At 40.7% G+C, this 21186-nt stretch overlaps 1 protein-coding gene across 3 annotated transcripts in view; it reads left to right on the top strand.

The window, feature by feature from the left end:
* The window catches only part of B3GALT1 (beta-1,3-galactosyltransferase 1), a 400481-nt gene that overhangs the window by 267221 nt on the left and 112074 nt on the right, over positions 1-21186 (top strand). For all 3 annotated transcript variants that reach the window (XR_006277973.1, XM_038422791.2, XM_043505236.1), the window contains one exon: positions 3624-3728. The gene's annotated coding sequence lies outside the window, so the exon portion shown is untranslated. The remainder of the gene's footprint in view (positions 1-3623; positions 3729-21186) is intronic.

Here is a 21186-nt window from a genome sequence, read left to right on the forward strand (position 1 = left end):
GGATGGAAGAATCCAATGCACCGCTACAGACTAGGGACCGAATGGCTCGGCAGCAGTTCTGCGGAAAAGGACCTAGGGGTGACAGTGGACGAGAAGCTGGATATGAGTCAGCAGTGTGCCCTTGTTGCCAAGAGGCCAATGGCATTTTTGGGTTGTATAAGTAGGGGCATAGCGAGCAGATCGAGGGACGTGATCGTTCCCCTCTATTCGACACTGGTGAGGCCTCATCTGGAGTACTGTGTCCAGTTTTGGGCCCCACACTACAGGAAGGATGTGGATAAATTGGAAAGAGTACAACGAAGGGCAACGAAAATGATTAGGGGTCTAGAGCACATGACTTATGAGGAGAGGCTGAGGGAGCTGGATTGTTTAGTCTGCAGAAGAGAAGAATGAGGGGGGATTTGATAGCTGCTTTCAACTACCTGAAAGGGGGTTTCAAAGAGGATGGCTCTAGACTGTTCTCAATGGTAGCAGATGACAGAACGAGGAGTAATGGTCTCAAGTTGCAATGGGGGAGGTTTAGATTGGATATTAGGAAAAACTTTTTCACTAAGAGGGTGGTGAAACACTGGAATGCGTTACCTAGGGAGGTGGTAGAATCTCCTTCCTTAGAGGTTTTAAGGTCAGGCTTGACAAAGCCCTAGCTGGGATGATTTAACTGGGACTTGGTCCTGCTTTGAGCAGGGGGTTGGACTAGATGACCTTCTGGGGTCCCTTCCAACCCTGATATTCTATGATTCTATGATTCTATGATTCATATCTTCTTATTCCAGATACAGAAAGGGGAATGGCTAAGGTTTAGGTGGACTAAATAAAGTATGGAGACAAAAGGTGCTAAGAAAAGCTGAGGTAGAAGAGCTTAGTAGTCATTGTGCCTGAGGTGTGGCAGCCCCTTTAGCCAAAAATGTGGATTAATATGGTAAAAATCCATAAAAACAGTCCACATTACCTAGCACTATAAACTCAAAGCTGTTTCTGAGCATGATTCAGCAATGCAATATAGAAAGCATGTCTTAGCTTACTAAAGTTTTCTTCTTGAAGACAACATGAGACAATGATCTATGCTCTAGTTCAATCATAAAACTAAAACAACTAATTTTCCCCTCTCGCTTTGCCCCACCTCCATACTGCTGGGTTCATCCTATTCTTATGGAAGAATATCCCTTTAGTATTTTTCTCCTCTCAAAACAGCTCCTTTTGAAGATACTTGAGAGCACGATGGAGCGCTAAGAACACCACCAAACCAACAAAAAGATACTTGAAAGGAAAGGGACATTCTTAAAGGGCTTGTCTACAGTGATAAATTACATTGTGTTCTGTTGCAATCATGAGGAATCCTGGTAACTAGTACAATGTTAAATGCTCAGTGTACACCAGGGATAGGCAACCTTTGGCACATGGGCCACCAGGGTAAACTCCCTGGCAGGCGAGGATGGTTTGTTTACCTGCCGGATCCGCAGGTTCGGCTGATCGCAGCTCCTACTGGCTGCGGTTTGCTGCTCCAGGCCCATGGGGGCTGCAGGAAACAGCGGCCAGCACATCTCTCGGCCCACAACACTTCCTGCAGCCCCCATTGGCCTGGAGCGGTGAACCGTGGCCAGTGGGAGCTGCAATTGGCTGAACCTGCGGATGTGGCAGGTAAACAAACCAGCCCGGCCCTTCAGGGGGCTTACCCTGGCATGCCGCATGACAAAGGTTGCCAATCCCTGGTGTACACAAAGTTAGCATCATGCCCTCCAGTGATGGTAAACCACAACCAGCTGACATGATGTTAAATACTCAGTCTCTGTCTACTCTGAGTGTTAAATTGTGTTTAACATCATGAAAGTTACTATGACTTCTCAGGGTTGTGTTCTAATACAGTATAATTTCTGGGCAAACACAAGCCAGAACTGACTTCTTCAAATGAAAGCAAGATGCATCATAGGGCCAACTTTGAGCACAGTTGTTGTGGTGATTATGCCAGTGGCAAACCTGGCACACAGAATAAAGATTTTTCATTTAATCAGGTAATCCCTGCCCCTTTCTTCACTGAATGCCCTCACTGTTGATCCTAGGTTACTGGATAAGGTACTAATTAAAAATATTTTTTCAAGGTAGTTTTTCTGCACATGACAGGCTACTTTATATTAGTTCCTATTGTGCCTGCTTAGTGCAACATATAAAATCCTTTAAGACAGATGCTCTCAAAACAGTGTATAGGGGTTACACATCATTTGCACTGAAGTGCTACTCTGGATATAAATAGGGTTGATATAAAGGGTCCTTTGGTAGCTTCTACCTGGGTTCCATGTTTTTGTGAGTTTAGCCAAAACCTTGCTATTTAAATTAGTGGGAGGTTTTGTTAACAATTATTCATTATTATTTTGAAAGATTAAGAAAAAAATCAATTTTTGTTTCAAAATGCTTATAGGAAAACTTTAAAAGGGAATCAAGTAAGGATAAACCCTGTATGACATAGGAAGATCACAGAATCCATTCTAAAAGTTATATACCAAACTTTTTTAGATAGTTTTTCTCCTATGATGGGTGTTCAACTTATGATACTTCTCATCGGCCAAAAATATGAGACATCACGTAAGCAAATTGGTTACGTGTAAAATATTGTAGGCAGAGCTATGTTTTTGCCTCATTGCACAAATGTTTTTAACATTACAGCATTTAAATAATTTTTTGCTCTTTACAAACTGTAATCAGTGTCAGTCCAAGTAATTTCTAGATGTACTAAAACAGTCTAGCAGTGAAATTGAGTTGATGATCCCAGTCCAATTTCTAAGGGACTGGAGTTCATAAAAAACAGACTAGCACTTACCAGAGGAGCCAAAGACTGAGTAGGATTGGAGTCTGAAACTGACCTTTGAACTATAGGGTTTGGTCTTCTTCAAACAACTCAGGGTTAAGCATGTTGGTGGAGCAACATGAACAACAAACTACACCTGCTTGTGCCATGCAGTATAAATGATCTGTAGACACGTATGGTGAGATTCTGCAATGTGCTTCTAAGCCATATTTACACACTCCTGATTTTGGGCTGCTTCAGGAGCTAGAGAGGCCCCCCTGTAATTTAGACAGTCCTGGGAATCCGTCTAAGAACATGTCTGCACAAACACTTATTGAGCAGCAACCTGGGGTGTAAATCTGCAGTGCACAGTGTGCTGGAGCACTAAGGTCCTTGGGGACCTTCAGCTGACAACTAAAAGTTCCCTAACGTGCACTAACTTACCGCGGTTTCAGATATTTGCCAACATTGCTAACATTTTCAATAAACTGAAAGAAAATTGTTTCATGCCATTTAACACACAGGTATTGAACATGGTTATTGTAGTCTACTTTTCTTTCCTTTCCTTTTCTTTTGTTGTTGTTGTTACCCATCGGTCCTTCTCTTACTCCCATCCTGTTTTCTTTCGGTCAGTGTGCTGGAATCTTGTTTCATGACATGGAGTCTAAGCTCTTAATGTAGCACAGTATAAGTTACCCAACTGAAAATGCTTTTTGAGAATAAATCATTGTCTTTGTATTCTGTAGGAAGCAACAAACATTGATTTTGTGGTTAATATGTATGAGAAATCTTTCTTTCAACAGAATAAATATTGTAACTGTCAATAAATGTCCTCTAATTTCAGATTATGCACTTCAGAATAATACCATAAAGGATCATCATTTTAATCACTTATTGACTACAGTTTGGGGACCTTACATAGATTCTACTCCTTGCTGCTTTTTATATGGTAAGTACTATATAATGCCTTAAACTGTTTTCAAGTCTTTAAAGTTTGTACAACAGCATGTCAGAGTTGCAACACTGTACTTATTCGATACCAAATGTTCCTTTAAACTACCAAGAAGGGAGACTTAGTTTCATTCCTTGGTTTGGTTTAATAGCGTCTCTGCATGACAAATGATTTGTGATCCTGGAGGTCAACATAGTGAAGCATAAAAATAGTTATTTGGGGCAGTTTGAATGGTGTTATATTTCCCCCAACAAGGACTGACACTTTTATAAAAGAATTACAAGATATTTGACAGTTACCAGTAACAGATTTTTAGTAATAGCTCTTAGTTTTATGCAATGTGGTGAATAAAATTCACAGGAATGTAAAAAAAATTAACTAGTTTTATTATTTTAAAATGGTTTAAAGTGTATATTAATTCTTTCCAAAAGGGGAAAAAATTAGTACCACATTTCCCATAATCTCCGTGTCAGTCTCTTTTCGATGAATATGGCATGTTAAATTCATTCAGCCTGATAATGCTTTGTTTTATATGTTAATGCATTCACTAATAATATCAGAGGAACATCTTTGGTTTATGTCCTGCAGTAGGACTTTCAACTGATAAGGAACATAGAATCATAATTGAAATTATAAACAAAAGTATCAATTTGAAAGAGTATATCATTAAGTTATTTAACTGTTGCTGCTAGGGCGATATTCAGACAGAAGGTGAGAAGTCACGTTAGGAAATCCTATTTCTTCCAGTACAAGATAATTTAATACAAAAATCAAATAATTCAGTAATGCATTCTTCTATGTGATGCTGGCAATTTGAAAGTTATACATTGTCTACACCTTCAACAAATAAAAGGAGCTTTTATGTTGTAAAGAGTTAAAATATGCATTGAGGTATTTAACGCGGAAAGTAAAACACTTCCCAAAATGAAAAATGGAAACAAAGCCCGTAATAGTACATACTGTAGAAGTTTCATGTTAAAAAAAAATCTATAATTGTGATGTAGACTACTTGAAAAATGAGGTAAATGCATAAAGGTTAGAAGAATTACTACACTGAAATACACAAGCCATTTCCTCATTTTATGACAAGAGTTTAGAGTACTTAAAAATGAAAGTAAATGGAAAATAGCTGATATTAATCATACAAAAGAAATTTAAAGCATATCGCTTTTTACCACCATTAAGAGACCAGTTCATAAAAGCTTTAAACACCATTTGCATAAGTTTTCCATATAGCATTTCAAATAGTATTTAGACAAGAAAGCAATTGTTTAAGTAAAAGGACATGTTTTTTGCAATTTGTAAGCTCTTTTCTTCCCTTGTTGACAATTAATTTCCACTGTAAAGAGTTCAAACCCAACAAAAAGGATATCTTTGAGAGGGAAAAGTTTTAAAAGAGGGGGGGTTCTGTATTAGTAAGATAACTTTGCTAGATGGATTCATTAAAGCAAAAAATCTAGATAATGTATATATGATAAGAGTGACTCAGTATGAACCATTTGGTATTCAAACCAACTCACTGCTTCCGTTTGTAATGAAAGTTTAGCCACTAATTTACTTAACTGAGAGCAGGACTGGGGCCCTTTGATGACCTGTGCCTTCAGTGTTTTTTCTCCACATTTGCACGGTATCAATATTCATAGCCATATTCAGGGGGTTACACAGGGGTAACTGAGTAAAGAATACAGTCTTGCAATTCAAAGTCAGAGCTCATTTATACAGGTGAGAGCAACAGTGACCCACAGCTACAGCCCCTGAACTCAGTCCTTTATTTACTCATGATCAGGACCATGAATATTTGTGATCCCATAGCCACATAGTCCACCCCTTCCCTGGAATTAGAGCTCAAATCTAAAAACTCATTTAATTTTCTTCTAGCCTTAATGGTTGCAAACCCATAGAAATAAATGTAGCCCAAGATAATATGGGAGTGTTTAGATGCCAACATTACACGCTGAAACTTCAACCCAATATGTCTACCCCACAATCACAAAGTGGCTCCCATACTCCTCAGGGCCCAACCCTGCTCAACTGTCCACTACCAGCTGACCACTTCAGAGGTCAGGCTGGGGAAAATCCTGTTGTCCAGAAGGACAAGTAGAAGTGCTCTCTGGGCAAGTAAGATGTTCAGCTTTCAGATCCTCCACATAAAGACAATAGATAGGCTAGGGATAGTTTGAATGATATCTGGGACAGCAACTGTGAGCTGTTGGATGCAACTGGGGGATGGTCAGAGGGGCTGAGATGGAGTAAAGCAGGGATAGGCAACCTTTGGCATGCGTCCCGCCAGGGTAAGCCCCCTGGCAGGCTGGGCCAGTTTGTTTACCTGACTCATCCTCAGGTTCTGCCGATCACAGCTCCCACTGGCTGCGGTTCACTGTTCCAGGCCAATGGGGGCGGCAACCAGCCCATTCCTCAGCCCACGCCGCTTCCTGCAGCCCCCATTGGCTGGAGCGGCAAACAGCAGCCATTGGGAGCTGAAATCAGCTGAAACTGCGGTCACGGCAGGTAAACAAACCGTCCCGGCGGGCTTACAAACCGTCCCGGTGGGCTTACCCTGGCGGGCTGCGTGCTAAAGGTTGTGGATCCCTAAAGTAAAGCAAAGAGAACTGAACTGCCTCAGGAGTAGGGGAAGGAGGAGGATCTGGATGGAGCAACAGTACTGAGCCAGAAAGTGCCATGCTGGAACTCTCAGCAGCTAAAGACAATCCTGGCCCTTATTTCTGAACACTTATCTCTTGAGATGGTAGATATGAAGGGCTAAACATTTCTGCATCTTTAGAGGCAAGTGCGCCCAAGAATCCAATCTGTATGATTGCAACTGCCTTTGAGCATACTAATGTCAGATACATTATTTCTAAGCACCTACCTACCATTCACGTGGTTTTAATGCTGTAACTCCACACAGTGGCCTAGAGATGAAGAGAAATGGCTTATTATGTCAGTGAACAAATTGACAATCCGTTAGGGCACTTTGCACAGGTACTGTATCAGGAGGGCTCTCTCCTTTTCCTAAATCAGTAGTTGCCTCTGAATATCAGAAAACAGCAAAAAGCAATCAAAGTGCTTTTAACCCCTCAGCCTCCTGCCTTTCAGGTTTTTGTTTTTGTTCTGGAGCACTGCAGGGTAGAATGAGGGTTTTCCATTTTGAAAATAACCAAAACAAGTTGACACATACTCATATACAGCAAAGCACAATCCAGGATTTGATACACAGCCCAAATGAACATGCCTTTACCCTGGTAGGCTATTCCCTATTGCCTTGAAAGGACAGAACATTTGTGAACATAGTTATAGTGATCAGTCAATAACAGCGGTCGGCAGCACTAGTGGAGACTAGACTTGTGCTATTCAGATCCCTATTTCAAACCAGACAGATATTGCTCAGAATATTATTTAGGGGATTCAAATGTTTCTTGAATTAAAAAAATAAACAACAAATATCTAGTTTTGACTCAGTCTCAGATTGATGGGGGCAGTGGTATTTTAATTTACCATATGGTGAGAACAAAACTAGTCTTATGTGATTAAGTGGGAGAGTCAGACCTTATAAAAAAGAACCCTGGCACAATAGTTGTAAGCAAACACACTCAGAAAACAAAGAAATGCCTTTAAACAGTTACAGCAGCAACTATTTCATTTTCATCTAGTTGAAAGAATGATGAAAATTAGGACAATGATATTTTCTTCATGAAAAACCAAACTGGAAAAATTAGCTTCCCAGGGACATTTGGTCAGAATTCCCTTCCCTCCCCCTCTACGCCTTCTATGGTGCAGCTACACATTGTTAATGCAAAAAATCTGCACTATATTGATAACTGAAAATGCAGACCCTGAAAAATAAATGGAATTTAATATCAAAACAACATGGCCTATTGCAATGAGTGTTTTGTATTTCATATTTAATTCAGCCAAACCCCTCACTTCCTAGTTTAAATGCAGGTTACTGTAAATTTCCAGCCTGCCACACAGTCAACTGGAATTTGCCTCAGAATTTAGGTTCAATTTGCTGCAGAGTAACCTAAGTGGAGGAGAAGAGAGCCCTGAAGGATGGTAGGAAGATAAGAACCCTGTGAAATAAAGTTACTACTCTAGGATAAAAATACAAGTAAGGGGTGGGGGGAGACATCACACTTGGTCCTAATCCTCAATTGGTGTAAATTAGTGTAGTGCCCTAAACTTCAGCTACCCTGCTTTACGCTTCCTTAGGATCTGGCCCATTATTTGCATTCACTGGATTGTACCAAAGCATCTACATGCAGGTCACACACTCTCTGCTTCATCACACTCACTTTCCCCTCTACTTGTCTCTCTGCATAGATGTTCAGTAAACACTGTGTGCTGACACTAGTGCTTTGGCTCTCTGTGCTGCTTTCAAGACCAGAGACCAATCATTGATTGATGATGCACCAGCCAGATTAGAATCCATCTCACTCTCTTATAGCTGCATTGGCTCTGCAGAGCTATATAGAGGGGAAAATAGTAAAAAATATTGGTCATTCAGCCCACATGACTCCGAACAGACATAGGGAGCAGATTTGTTGAGTAAAAGATGCCCTATTCAGTCACTTTTCAGAGCACAACCACAGTTCAAGAACAAATGTAATTATAGAAAATGTGTGGAGGGTGGTGATATTAGAAACAAAAAGATGTAAGTCAGCCAAATAAGAGTCATAAGTAAAAGTAAACTCTCAGCAGGTTTACAACAAATGCTCAGACACCAAGCACGGTGGCTGTGAACTCTTCAGCAGCCAATAAACAGCTAACTGCTGACTTTATTCTCTCAGGATGTTGCACTAAAACAGATACCCATTTTCTATTTCTCTCTCTTTATTCTTTGCCTGCCCACTTTATCCTTCCTTTGGATCACTCAAACATATTTATTTTAATCAGAAACTAAAATAGCAGTGTCTCTCTCTGTTGTCTCTGTGCAGCCGTTTGGTTTTTCTTCTGTTATTTACAAAAAATCAAATGCACGTTGCATTAAAAAAGGAAAACCAGATGAGTATCCATGTTTTAAATAGCAGTAAAGGATTTCACAACCATGTAACTTGAATACAGTGTAATAGGAGAGAGGGTTTAAAAATAAAGAAAGCACTGTGACCAGATAAGGTTTATACCAGATGATCGTAATGGTCCCTTCTGGCCTCAGAATCTATTAATCTTCCATATTCTGTCCCCATTTCCCCCAATGTAATACCTTTTTTAATTAGCCGCTCTTTTAAGGGATTATTTAAATAGTTCTGTAACCTGTATAACTATTCTTGCTAATTTTTGTATTCTGATTGCCAACAAGATGACTGAGGCAGGAGCAGCTCTCTCTTATTTTGGTTTAGCTTGAATTCCTTCCAAAGAGACACAAGTCAAACAAACAAACAAACAAACAAAAAGTCGCTCTTATACCAGAATGACATAGCGGGTTGTCTCACAGCAAGATAACCAAGGTTTTAATTCATACCTGAGGTTGTACCCAAATTTTTTTTCTATGTACACAAGATCATAAAAACCTATTATTCTATATATTTCAATATTGCAGATGATAAGCCCAGTCCTATAGTCCCTACTCAGGCAAAATTCCCATTGATTTCAAGATGAGACCTGATACATACAAAGGTTCTGCTTTATCTTTAAAAAAAATACCATGAGTGTCATGACCATGTGTGTCAAGTTCCTTCTCCACTCTGAACTCTAGGGTACAGATGTGGGGACCTGCATGAAAACCTCCTAAGCTTACTTTTACCAGCTTAGGTTAAAACTTCCCCAAGGTACAAACTATTTTACCTTTTGCCCTTGGACTTTATCACTACCACCACCAAATGTCTAACAGGTATATAACTGGGAAAGAGCCCATTTGGAAAGGTCTTTCCCCCCAAAATCCTCCCAAATCTTACACCCCCTTTCCTGGGGAAGGTTTGATAAAAATCCTCACCAATTTGCATAGGTGAACACAGACCCAAACCCTTGGATCTTAAGAACAATAAAAAAACAATCAGATTCTTAAAAGAAGAATTTTAATAGAAGAAAAAATAAAAGAATCACCTCTGTAAAATCAGGATGGTAAATACCTTACAGGATAATTAGATTCAAAACGTAGAGAATCCCTCTAGGCAAAACCTTAAGTTACAAAAAGACTCAAAAACAGGAATATCCATTCCATTCAGCACAGCTTATTTTCTCAGCCTTTTAAAGAAAAAAGAATCTAACGCATATCTAGCTAGATTACTTACTAAGTTCTAAGACTTCATTCCTGTTCTGTCCCCGGAAAAAGCATCACACAGACAGACAGACAGAGCCTTTGTTTCTCCCCCCCCCTCTAGCTTTTGAAAGTATCTTGTCTCCTCATTGGTCATTTTGGTCAGGTGCCAGTAAGGTTATCCTAGCTTCTTAACCCTTTACAGGTGAAAGGGCTTTTCCTCTGGCCAGGAGGGATTTTAAAGGTGTTTACCCTTCCCTTTATATTTATGAAATGTGTAATAAAAAAGCTTACATGGCGTCAAAATTCATGAAAATCAATAGTCTTCATATGAACCTATTAGTCTGCTGTTCAAACTTCTTCACAAAATCAAGAGTACCTAATCAGAACTGTTTGGGTAAAAGTGCACTATAAAAATATATTCAGGCCTTCGAATATATTCAAGCTAGTGTGATTGTTGTACTAGTTTAGAACAAATGTCCTAACTGAAAAATTCAACCTGGGTAGCTTGAAAGACTGTTTCATAAGTACATTAGGAACATAAGCTAAGGTTCATTTAAGGATGCATTGTTTTACATTAAGAATGAAGTACAGAAATAATCAATAATGTATTTTTCTGTGTGATTAGTAAAGTGGAAAACAATAATTTTTATGACAGAATTTTTCTTAAACCAGTATGAATAAGAAATATGTAACTTATCAAAGTAACATGGGTCATATGCAAAGATTAGGGCCTTTTTTTTTACAGAGAATTGTTTGATTAATAGAAAAGCTAAACTGAAGTGAGACTATGTGTCAGAGAGAGAAAGAGAGAGATGGCAGTGGTCTTCTGGTGCCATCAATTTATTGTCCCTTCAGGAGAAAAAGTGATTCACAAAAAGGAATTCAACTACTAAGTGAAAATATACTAGGAAAAAAAGAGCTAAGAATGAGAAATTGCTTTACAAAAGTGACTGCAAAAACCCTTCAAAACAACCTCAGACGTATTGCAGCCAAACTGATTGATGACAGATAATACAACTCTGAACTTTATTGGATCATGGACACTTGTATCTTAAGAAAAAGAGCAAACTACATTTTGAGCACCCAGCCAAAACAAAACAAAAAACAAACAAAAAAATCAATGTTGATTTTTATCTGGTATCATTGAATTAAGGGGATATTCACATTTATTCATTAAAAGTGAGATTTGCTCCTCACCTCTGCCATGACTGAAGTGTGTAATCCAGCCACAGTCTATGGACAGCATACATACAGAGCATATCCACCACCCCTTGGTAGCCATTTGTCTAGAGTGCCTTGACTGGTATTAGAAGCCCCAAGACCTGCACACCTTGTATGCAGGGATAGGGGTTTATAGCCAGTGGAATCCATGTAATCATGCATCAAGTGGCCACCCTTTAAACACTCCGCCACAGAACTGTTAAGGCACAGCACTATGATATGTTGCCATGGGATGTGGTTGAAGTCTGAGAACTTATTTTACCATGGAGTTCCAAATTCCACCTTGTTCATATGTCTCCAAATCCTTCAAAATCTGATCAATATATCTTTAGCCCACATTTCATCATCTGATTTGTTAACTCTTGCTAAGAAGTGAGTGGCCACTCCTATGGCTGAACATTTTTAGAACTAGCTAAATTTACACTCATAACATAATTCACTTCTCAGTTTTTACTACTAAGTCAAATATTTCATTGAGAAGCAATTTGCAACCGAGAGCTTGAAAGGTCACATTTCTTTCACATGTTAGGCCAACTACTGCTCTGAATAGAATAGGGAATTTTTTTCACTGACTTTAGTGAGACTAGGATAGAGTCACTTAACTAATAAATGTATTCTTGTTTAGAAAGCCGGAAGAAAGAGCCTGTTAAATGGCCAGTCTGTGTTAGAGCGTTCCAATTGCTTCAGCAGACTTCAGATAATAAGAAAACTTCAACTGTGTAACAACAGATCTTTTAGCCTTTTATAGAAAAGTGTTTTTGACTTTAATCCAGATAAAATACACAAACTGCAGTAGGATTTGGCTATGAGATAGTCCTACTTAATCTAGAAGACAGAAGACTAGCTCTTAATCACATTCAAATATTATATCCAAATGACAATGACTAGAATGTATCCCATCGAATCCAATCACATATCTTCAAGAATTACTGATTTCCTACCTTCTCTGTCAGGACAAGTCTGCTGAAAACCAGTGATTATTAAGGGCAGTTGGTCAGATCTGGGAAAGGAGAGCAGAGATTGCAGACATATTTGTCACACCTGAAGAAGAAAGCAGGCTTTTGTTAGATAGCTGTTCAAATAAACCTACTAATCCTAATATTAGTTCCAACTAAGGGCCAGAACAATGCTACAAAGCTCAGACCCTTTTGTTTGCACAGAGCCCCACTAAAGTCAGTGCGGGTTCCACACAGACCAGCTTAAAGGACTATCACAAATCAATATATTTGGAGCAACTGCAGCTATCTCATCATAAAAGAGGCTAGATGTTTATGTCAGATTTTCAGAGCTAGAGGGAAATGGGGGTAAGTGAAATGTAATCATTGCTGTCAGTCAACATAGGATTTACCTTATAAAAGAAGGTATTATTCCAACTTGAACTAAACTATAAGGTTTTCATACAGGTGAATCCAGTAAATTTGCTACCTCTGCTGTAAAAATTACGTCCTACAACTTTCCCCCTTCCCCTCCAAGGAAAGCAGCCAAATATTTGAAGAAAAATTACAAAACACTTTCACCCAAAGTAATAAAATTGCAATGATTGAATTTCAGGATTCAAATTCTCTAGAGCTATAGATTACCAGAGTCTTGATTCAACTGACAGCTTTTCACGTCTGAAGAGCAGGATTTAGGACAGTTATTTTCTTGTAAACAGAATAAACTAAAGAGATCATGAGACTTGAGCCATGTTTATGGTCTCCATTTTGGACTTTTTGTATGAGGGATTTAGCAATAGGCTCAATTTTGCTACGTTAAGAATGAAATAGTGGCTGAACTGATAGGATCCTGAGGCAAAATTATTTTCTTCTATGGAAACTAATCTTGTTTAAAAAAAGCTTACTTTTGACTACAAAACAAAGTACTCTGTAGTCTTGTTATTTTTAAATAGTTGCTATAATTTCTTCCAAGATGGTGTATAAGATTGGAAATTTATCTAGTGTATACTCCATTCTTCTCTGATTGTTGGTCATGATATAGCGCCTATGTGGATGAGACCCAATATTCATTCCAGAGAAGTCAGGATTAAACATCAATTAAACTACATCCCAGATTTTAAATTACCTTCAAGATGTGAGGGAGCTTATGTTTGTCATTCTTTGGCTGAAGGGAAAGAGGTCTCTAAATATTTACCAAAAATGGCCCACAAACAAATAACAGCAAGTGTGACTTCCCTCCCAGCCCACCTACTTTTAGCTTTTTAGCTTTTCTTCATAAGAAGGCATGGTATCAAATGACTTATGTCTGAACTAACATTTTCAAGTAGAAAGAAAATTAAGCCCTTTGGGGCCAAATTCAGGCTGGCATAACTCAATTGACTTTACTGAAAATGTACCTGCTTACACCAGCACAAAATTTTGTCCTAGTGAAGACTGACATACTTTCTTATAAGGTCAACAATGTCTGAGGAACCTAGGAAAGAGAAGCCCCCATGGCATCTGAACTAAGAAACCTGTTTATGGCTTCAACATGCTTTGATGTTCTGGACAACCTCTTCTGTTTTGGCTAAAAACGTTTTGCCTGCTAGGCTAGCAAACAGGGGACCACAAACAGGGGAGTTTGAGAGGGAGTTTGTAGGAGGGAGTTGTAATATAATCACTATGGTTAGGAAGGGCTGCATCGCCAGTGCCAACGCTGCTCCTGTCTCTTCCACCTGCGCCTGTATCCAGACAAACAACCTAACCATGGATGTCTCTACCCAGATCCTCGTGTGGATTTGCAGAGACTGTGGCCTGCATTTCCCACTCACAGAAAGCCAGGCTGGGGGGGACCATCCAGTGTGAAAGGTGCCTGCTGGTGGAATCTCTCAGGAAGCAGGTGGGAGAGCTATAGGAGTAGGTGGCTAGGCTGAGGAGCATCCGTTCCCAGGAGGAATTCTTTCAGAGTATTCACATGGAGACATCCAAGGCTGAGGAATCTATCCAGTTACAGAGACACCAACGGGGGAGGAGGATATGGCTCTGTCACAGGGAGGACACTGGCAGCTGGTTACTTCTGGCAGCAGACAGTGTTCCATCCAGAGGTGAAAGTAAGCTGGTACGCCCTAGTACGGCGTACCAGCAAGAGCTGGTGCACTGTACTGGGGCAGCCCAGCTTCCCCAGGGGGCTCCCAGCTGTGGCTGAAGGCCCAGGCCCTTTAAATTGCCTCCAGAGCCCCGCTGCTGGAGTCCTGGGGTAGCGGCTGCAGGGCTCTGGCAGCTATTTAAAGGGCCTGGGGCTCCTCTGCTTCTACTTCCCCGACTCTTTAAATAGCCACTGGAGCCCTGCCACTGCTACTCCAGGGCTCTGGGGGTTATTTAAAGGTCTGGGTCTCCAGCTGCCTCTGCCACCCTGGTCCTTTAAATAGCTGCTGGAGCCCCGCCGCTTCCCCAGGGCTCCGGCGGCTATTTAAACGGCCGGGGCGGTAGAAGAGGGAGCCCCGGGCCCTTTAAATAGCCCCCGGAGCCACAGGCTGCTACTGCTGCTACCCGGGGGGGGACACTTACCTTACAGGGTGGGCTGGGGCTGGCTCTGACCCCCTCAACCCCACCCCTTCTGCCTAGGTCCTGCCCCTTCCGGGGGCCAGAGCTGGCCCCAGAGTACTGGTAAGTCACTCAACTTACTTTCACCCCTGGCTCCACCCCTACTCCCAATCCACCCACTATGGTGATGAAAAACTGATATGCTGCCCTGGCAATGAGTGATGAGGAATCACCCCCAAAAGGAGGAGGAAGAGAAGCCATGTATCCCCACAGGACTGGGAGGATCACAGCCACCACTCTCAGGAGGAAATGTAGGGTTAGTGGTGGTTGGTGACTCTCTTCTGAGGGGGACAGAGGCACCCATCTGTAGCCCTGACATGGAATCCTGGGAGGTATGTTGTCTGCCAGAGGCCCATATCCGAGACGTTATGGAGGGATTGTCGAGGATCCTCCTGCCCTCTGACTACTACCCCATGCTACTCATCCATGTTGGCACTAATGATACTGGCAGATATGACCCTCTGCAGATCAGAAGTGACTACAGGGATCTGGGAGTAAGGGTGAAGGAGTTGGGAGCACAGTTGGTGCTCTCTTCCATCCTTCCAGTCAACGGTAGGGGCCTGGGTAGAGACAGATGCATCCTGGAGGTGAATGCCTGGTTGCGAGGATGGTGTTGCCAGGAGGGCTTCGACTTCCTTGACCATGGGATGCTGTTCCAAGAAGAAGGACGGCTGAGCAGAGATGCGGTCCACCTATCGAGGAAGGGGAAGAGCATATTTTGATACAGACTGGCTAACCTAGTGAGGAGCACTTTAAATTAAGTTCAAAGGGGAAAGATGACCAAAGTCCACAGGTAAGCCAAAAACATGGAGTCCTGGGAGAAGGAATTTGGAATTTAGGAGGAGCATGGGCTGTTATAGTAGGTATAAAGGAGGGACAAGACAGAACTGGGGAGCGGGGAGAAATCAAATCAGTATTGTAGATACTGTACACTAATGTGAGAAGTAATGGGAATAAGCAGGAAGAACTCAAAATGCTAGTAAATAAACACAATTATGACATAGTTGGCATAACAGAGACCTGGTGGGATAATACGCATGACTGGAATATTGGTATAGAAGGGTACAGCTTTCTCAGGAAGGACAGGCGGGGGAAAAGGGAGGAGGTGTTGCCTTATATATTAAAAATGTGTACACTTAGACAGAGATGGAGATGGAAATAGGAGACAGACTTGTTGAAAGTTTCTTGGTAAGGATAAAAGGGATAAAAACAAGGGTAATGTCATGGTAGGGGTCTGCTAGAGACCCCTTAGCCAGGAAGAAGAGGTGGACGAGGTTTTTTTTTAAAGAGCTAACAAAATCATCCAAAGCACAGAACTTGGTGGTGATGGGGGACTTCAACTACCCGGACATCTGTTGGGAAAATAACACAGCAGGGCACAGATTATCCAACAAGTTCTTGGAATATATTGGAGACACTGTTTTATTTCAGAAGGTGGAGACAGCTACTAGTGGAGAGGCTGTTCTAGACTTGATTTTGATAAATAAGGAGGACCTGCTTAAGAATTTGAAAGTGGAAGGCAGCTTGGGTAAAAATGTTCATGAAATGATAGAGTTCATGATAAGGAATGGTAGAAGGGAGACCAGCAAAATAAAGACAATGGATTTCAAGAAGGCACACTTTAGTTGGTAGGTTAGATCCCACGGGAAGCAATCTAAGGGGAAAAACAATAGAAGACAGTTGGCAGTTTTTCAAAGAGACATTATTAAGGGCACAAGAGCTAACTATCCCACTGAGTAGGAAAGATAGGAAATACGACAAGAGACCACCCTGGTTTAACCAGGAGATCTTCAATGATCTAAAAATAAAAAAAGTGGAAACTAGGTCAAATTACAAAGGATGAATATAAACAAATAATACAAGTATGTAGGGACAAAATTAGAAAGGCCAAGGTACAAAACGAGCTCAAACTAGCTAGAGACATAAAGGGTAACAAAAAAACATTCTAAAAATATATAGAAGCAAGAGAAGACAAAGGACAGGGTAGGCCTGTTACTCAACAAGAGGGAGAAAAATAACAACAGAAAATGTGGAAATGGCAGAGGTGCTTAATCATTTCTTTGTTTCAGTTTTCACCAAGAAAGTTGGTGGTGATTGGACATCTAACATAGTGAATGGCAGTGAAAATGAGGTAGGATCAGAATAAGTTAAAATAGGGGAAGAACAAGTTAAAAATTACTTGGACAAATTAGATGTCTTCAAGTCACCAGGGCCTGATGAAATGCATCCTAGAATACTCAAGGAGCTAACTGAAGAGATATCTGAGCCATTAGTGATTAGCTTTGAAAAGTCATGGAAGATGGGAGAGATTCCAGAAGACTGGAAAAGGGCAAATATTGTGCTAATCTAAAAAGGGAAATAAGGACAACTTGGGGAATTACAGACCAGTCATCTTAACATCTGTACCTGGAAAAATAATGGAGCAAATAATTAAACAACCAATTTGCAAACATCTAGTAGATAATAAGGCGATAAGTAACAGTCTGCATTGATTTGTCAAAAACAAATCATGTCAAACCAACCTGATAGCTTTCTTTGACAGGGTAACAAGCCTTGGGGGTGGAGGGGGGGGGGGGGCGGTAGATGTAGTATATCTTGATTTTAGTTTCAGAGTAGCAGCCGTGTTAGTCTGTATTCGCAAAAAGAAAAGGAGTACTTGTGGCACCTTAGAGACTAACAAATTTATTAGAGCATAAGCTTTCGTGAGCTACAGCTTATGCTCTAATAAATTTGTTAGTCTTTAAGGTGCCACAAGTACTCCTTTTCTTCTTGATTTTAGTAAAGCTTTTGATACTGTCTTGCATGACCTTCTCATAAACAAACTAGGGAAATGCAACCTAGATGGAGCTACTATAAGGGGGGTGCATAACTGGTTGGAAAACCATTCCCAGAGTGGTTCACAGTCATGCTGGAAGGGCATAATGAGCGGGGTCCCACAGGATCAGTTCTGAGTCTGGTTCTGTTCAGTATCTTCATCAATGTTTAGATAATGGCATAGAGAGTACCTTAAAGTTTGCGGATGATATCAAGCCAGGAGGGGTTGCAAGTGCTTTGGAGGATAGGATTAAAATTCAAAATGGTCTGGACAAACTGGAGAAATGGTCTGAAGTAAATAGGATGAAATTCAATAAGAAAAAATAGAAAATACTCCATTTAGGAAGGAACAACCAGTTGCACACACAGAAAATGGGAAATGACTGCCTTGGAAGGAGTATTGCGTAAAGGGATCTAGGGGTCATAGTGGCCCACAAGCTAAATATGAGTCAACAGTAACACTGTTGCAAAAAAAGTGAACATCATTCTGGGATGTATTAGCAGGAATGTTGTAAGCAAGACACAAGAACTAATTCTTCCATTCTACCTATCCTTGCAACAAAGCCCGTTGCCAACTCTGCCCACCTATCTATTCAGGGGACACCATCATAGGGCCTAATCACATCAGCCACACTATCAGAGGCTCGTTCACCTGCGCATCTACCAATGTGATATATGCCATCATGTGCCAGCAATGCCCCTCTGCCATGTACATTGGTCAAACTGGACAGTCTCTATGTAAAAGAATAAATGGACACAAATCAGACATCAAGAATTATAACATTCAAAAACCAATTGGAGAACACTTCAATCTCTCTGGTCACTCGATTACAGACCTGAGGGTGGCTATTCTTCAACAAAAAAACAGACTCCAACGAGAGACTGCTGAATTGGAATTAATTTGCAAACTGGATACAATTAACTTAGGCTTGAATAGAGACTGGGAATGGATGAGTCATTACACAAAGTAAAACTATTTCCCCATGGTATTTCTACCACCCCCCCACCCCCCACTGTTCCTCAGATGTTCTTGTTAACTGCTGGAAATAGCCTACCTTGCTCGTCACCATGAAAGGTTTTCCTCCCTCCCGCCCTGCTGCTGGTGATGGCTCATCTTAAGTGATCACTCTCCTTACAGTGTGTATGATAAAACCCATTGTTTCATGTTTTCTGTGTGTATATAAATCTCCCCTCTGTATTTTCCACCAAATGCACCCGATGAAGTGAGCTGTAGCTCATGAAAGCTTATGGTCAAATAAATTTGTTAGTTTCTAAGGTACCACAAGTACTCTTTTTCTTTTTTGCGAATACAGTCTAACACGGCTGCTACTCTGAAACCAGAAATTGTAAGTAATAGCAAGGAAATGCATTAGATTATATTTTGTTTTAGCTTGTGAATTTTCCCTGTGCTAAGAGGGAGGTTTATTCTTGCTTTTTGTAACTTTAAAGTTGAGCCTAGAGGGGAATCCTCTGTGTTTTAAATCTTTTTATTACCCTGTAAAATTACCTTCCATTCTGATTTTACAGAGGTGCTTCTTTTACTTTTTTCTTTATAATAAAGTTCTTCTTTTGAGAACCAAGGGTCTGGTCTGTGCTCACTGTGCTCACCTATTGGTTGGTATATTATTCTCAAGCCTCCCCAGGAAGGGGTGAGGGGTTTGGGGGGGATTTTGGCGAAATAGGAACTCCAAGTGGTCCTGTTCCTGAATCTTTGTCTAACACACTTGGACACAGCAATACCGGTCCAAGAGACAGGAAGGATTTGTGGCTTGGGGAAGTTTTTAACCTAGCTGGTAGAATAAGCTTAGGGGGTCGTTCATGCGGGTCCCCACATCTGTAGTCTCAGAGTTCAGAGTGGGGAGGGAACCCTGACAGCAGGTTAGACAAACACCAGTCAGGAATGGTCTAGATAATACTTAGTCCTGCCACAAGTGCAGGGGGCTGGACAAGATGACCTCTCGAAGTCCCTTTTGTACTAGAATTCATTCTGTTCACACACTTTTGAGATTATATATGGGGGAATTTTTGAGATTTTTTTAAATACATGTAAGGTTTTTATCTTAGACAGTTTACCACACAAAAAAAATGCTGAACCACGTAAAGAGGGACTATAACATAGTTAGAATACAAGCCATTTTACTACTTTGCTATAGCACCCCCAGGCACAGGGACATTGTTTACTGAAAAAACAAGGAGCAAGACCTTGGATTCACATAGTGGCATGATACATATTGAAAGCTAATTTATATGCAAGAACATATTGGTACATTACTATGGATTATTCTGGAAATCCAATTTGGCAAAAAAGCAGATGGGTTTTAGACCTATAGGGTACATTTTCAAAGTGGAGAGTAGCAGGCACACATGCAAATCTTATTAAGAAATAATGGGGTTAGAGTATACACCTCTTATACATGATTTTGAAAAAGTTCTACATTTATATTACACTTGAGCAAGCAATTTAAAAAAAAATCCTACTAGCATGTCAGTTACGCTTTTTCTACACTGGAACCTTGAACACAAAAGCACACACCCATCCTCGCCCCTACAAAAGACAATAGTTTTGCCAACAAAAAGTGCCCTTTTAGTGACCTGGGTGTAGCGGCACAGCTGAGTCACTAAAAGGTGTGTATGTAGACATAGCCTTAGTTACTACCTCTTCCTGCTCATGTATAAACTAATCAATGGTTACTGTTCTGTCTTTCTTGGAATTACAGCATCTAGAAAGCAGTAATTCTGGGGCTGATTTTATCATTTTGGTTATGAACACACAGTTGTTCATGTCCTGTCAAGTCTGGTATTCCCCCCTTATATTGTTAAAATAGGCACCTTATATATTCTAGAAAAGATGCATACAGTACAATTGTGTACTCTGCATATTAAAGGATGCATGAGAAAGAGATGTATGATCAGCACTTCTCCAATAGTGCCTAAGCATCTTGTAGGTTTCAGAGTAGCACGCGTGTTAGTCTGTATTCACAAAAAGAAAAGAGTACTTGTGGCACCTATAGACTAACAAATTTATTAGAGCATAAGCTTTCATGAGCTACAGCTCACTTCATCGGATGCATTTGGTGGAAAAAACAGAGGGGAGATTGATATACACACACAAAGAACATGAAACAATGGGTTAATCATACAGACTGTAAGGAGAGTGATCACTTAAGGTAAGCCATCACCAGCAGCGGGGGGGGGAAGGAGGAAAACCTTTCATGGTGACAAGCAAAGTAGGCTATTTCCAGCAGTTAACAAGAATATCTGAGGAACAGTGGGGGGTGGGGTGGGGGGGAGAAATGACATGGGGAAATAGTTTTACTTTGTGTAATGACTCATCCATTCCCAGTCTCTATTCAAGCCTAAGTTAATTGTATCCAGTTTGCAAATTAATTCCAATTCAGCAGTCTCTCGTTGGAGTCTGTTTTTGAAGCTTTTTTGTTCAAGGATAGCCACTCTTAGGTCTGTAATCGAGTGACCAGAGAGATTGAAGTGTTCTCCAATTGGTTTTTGAATGTTATAATTCTTGACATCTGATGTGTGATTTGAGACTGTCCAGTTTGACCACTGTACATGGCAGAGGGGCATTGCTGGCACATGATCGCACATATCACATTGGTAGATGCGCAGGTGAACGAGCCTCTGATAGTGTGGCTGATGTGATTAGGCCCTATGATGGTGTCTCCTGAATAGATATGTGGACAGAGTTGGC

The sequence above is a fragment of the Dermochelys coriacea genome, chromosome 11, assembly GCF_009764565.3.
Source record: "Dermochelys coriacea isolate rDerCor1 chromosome 11, rDerCor1.pri.v4, whole genome shotgun sequence".
NCBI classification, from domain to species: domain Eukaryota; kingdom Metazoa; phylum Chordata; order Testudines; family Dermochelyidae; genus Dermochelys; species Dermochelys coriacea.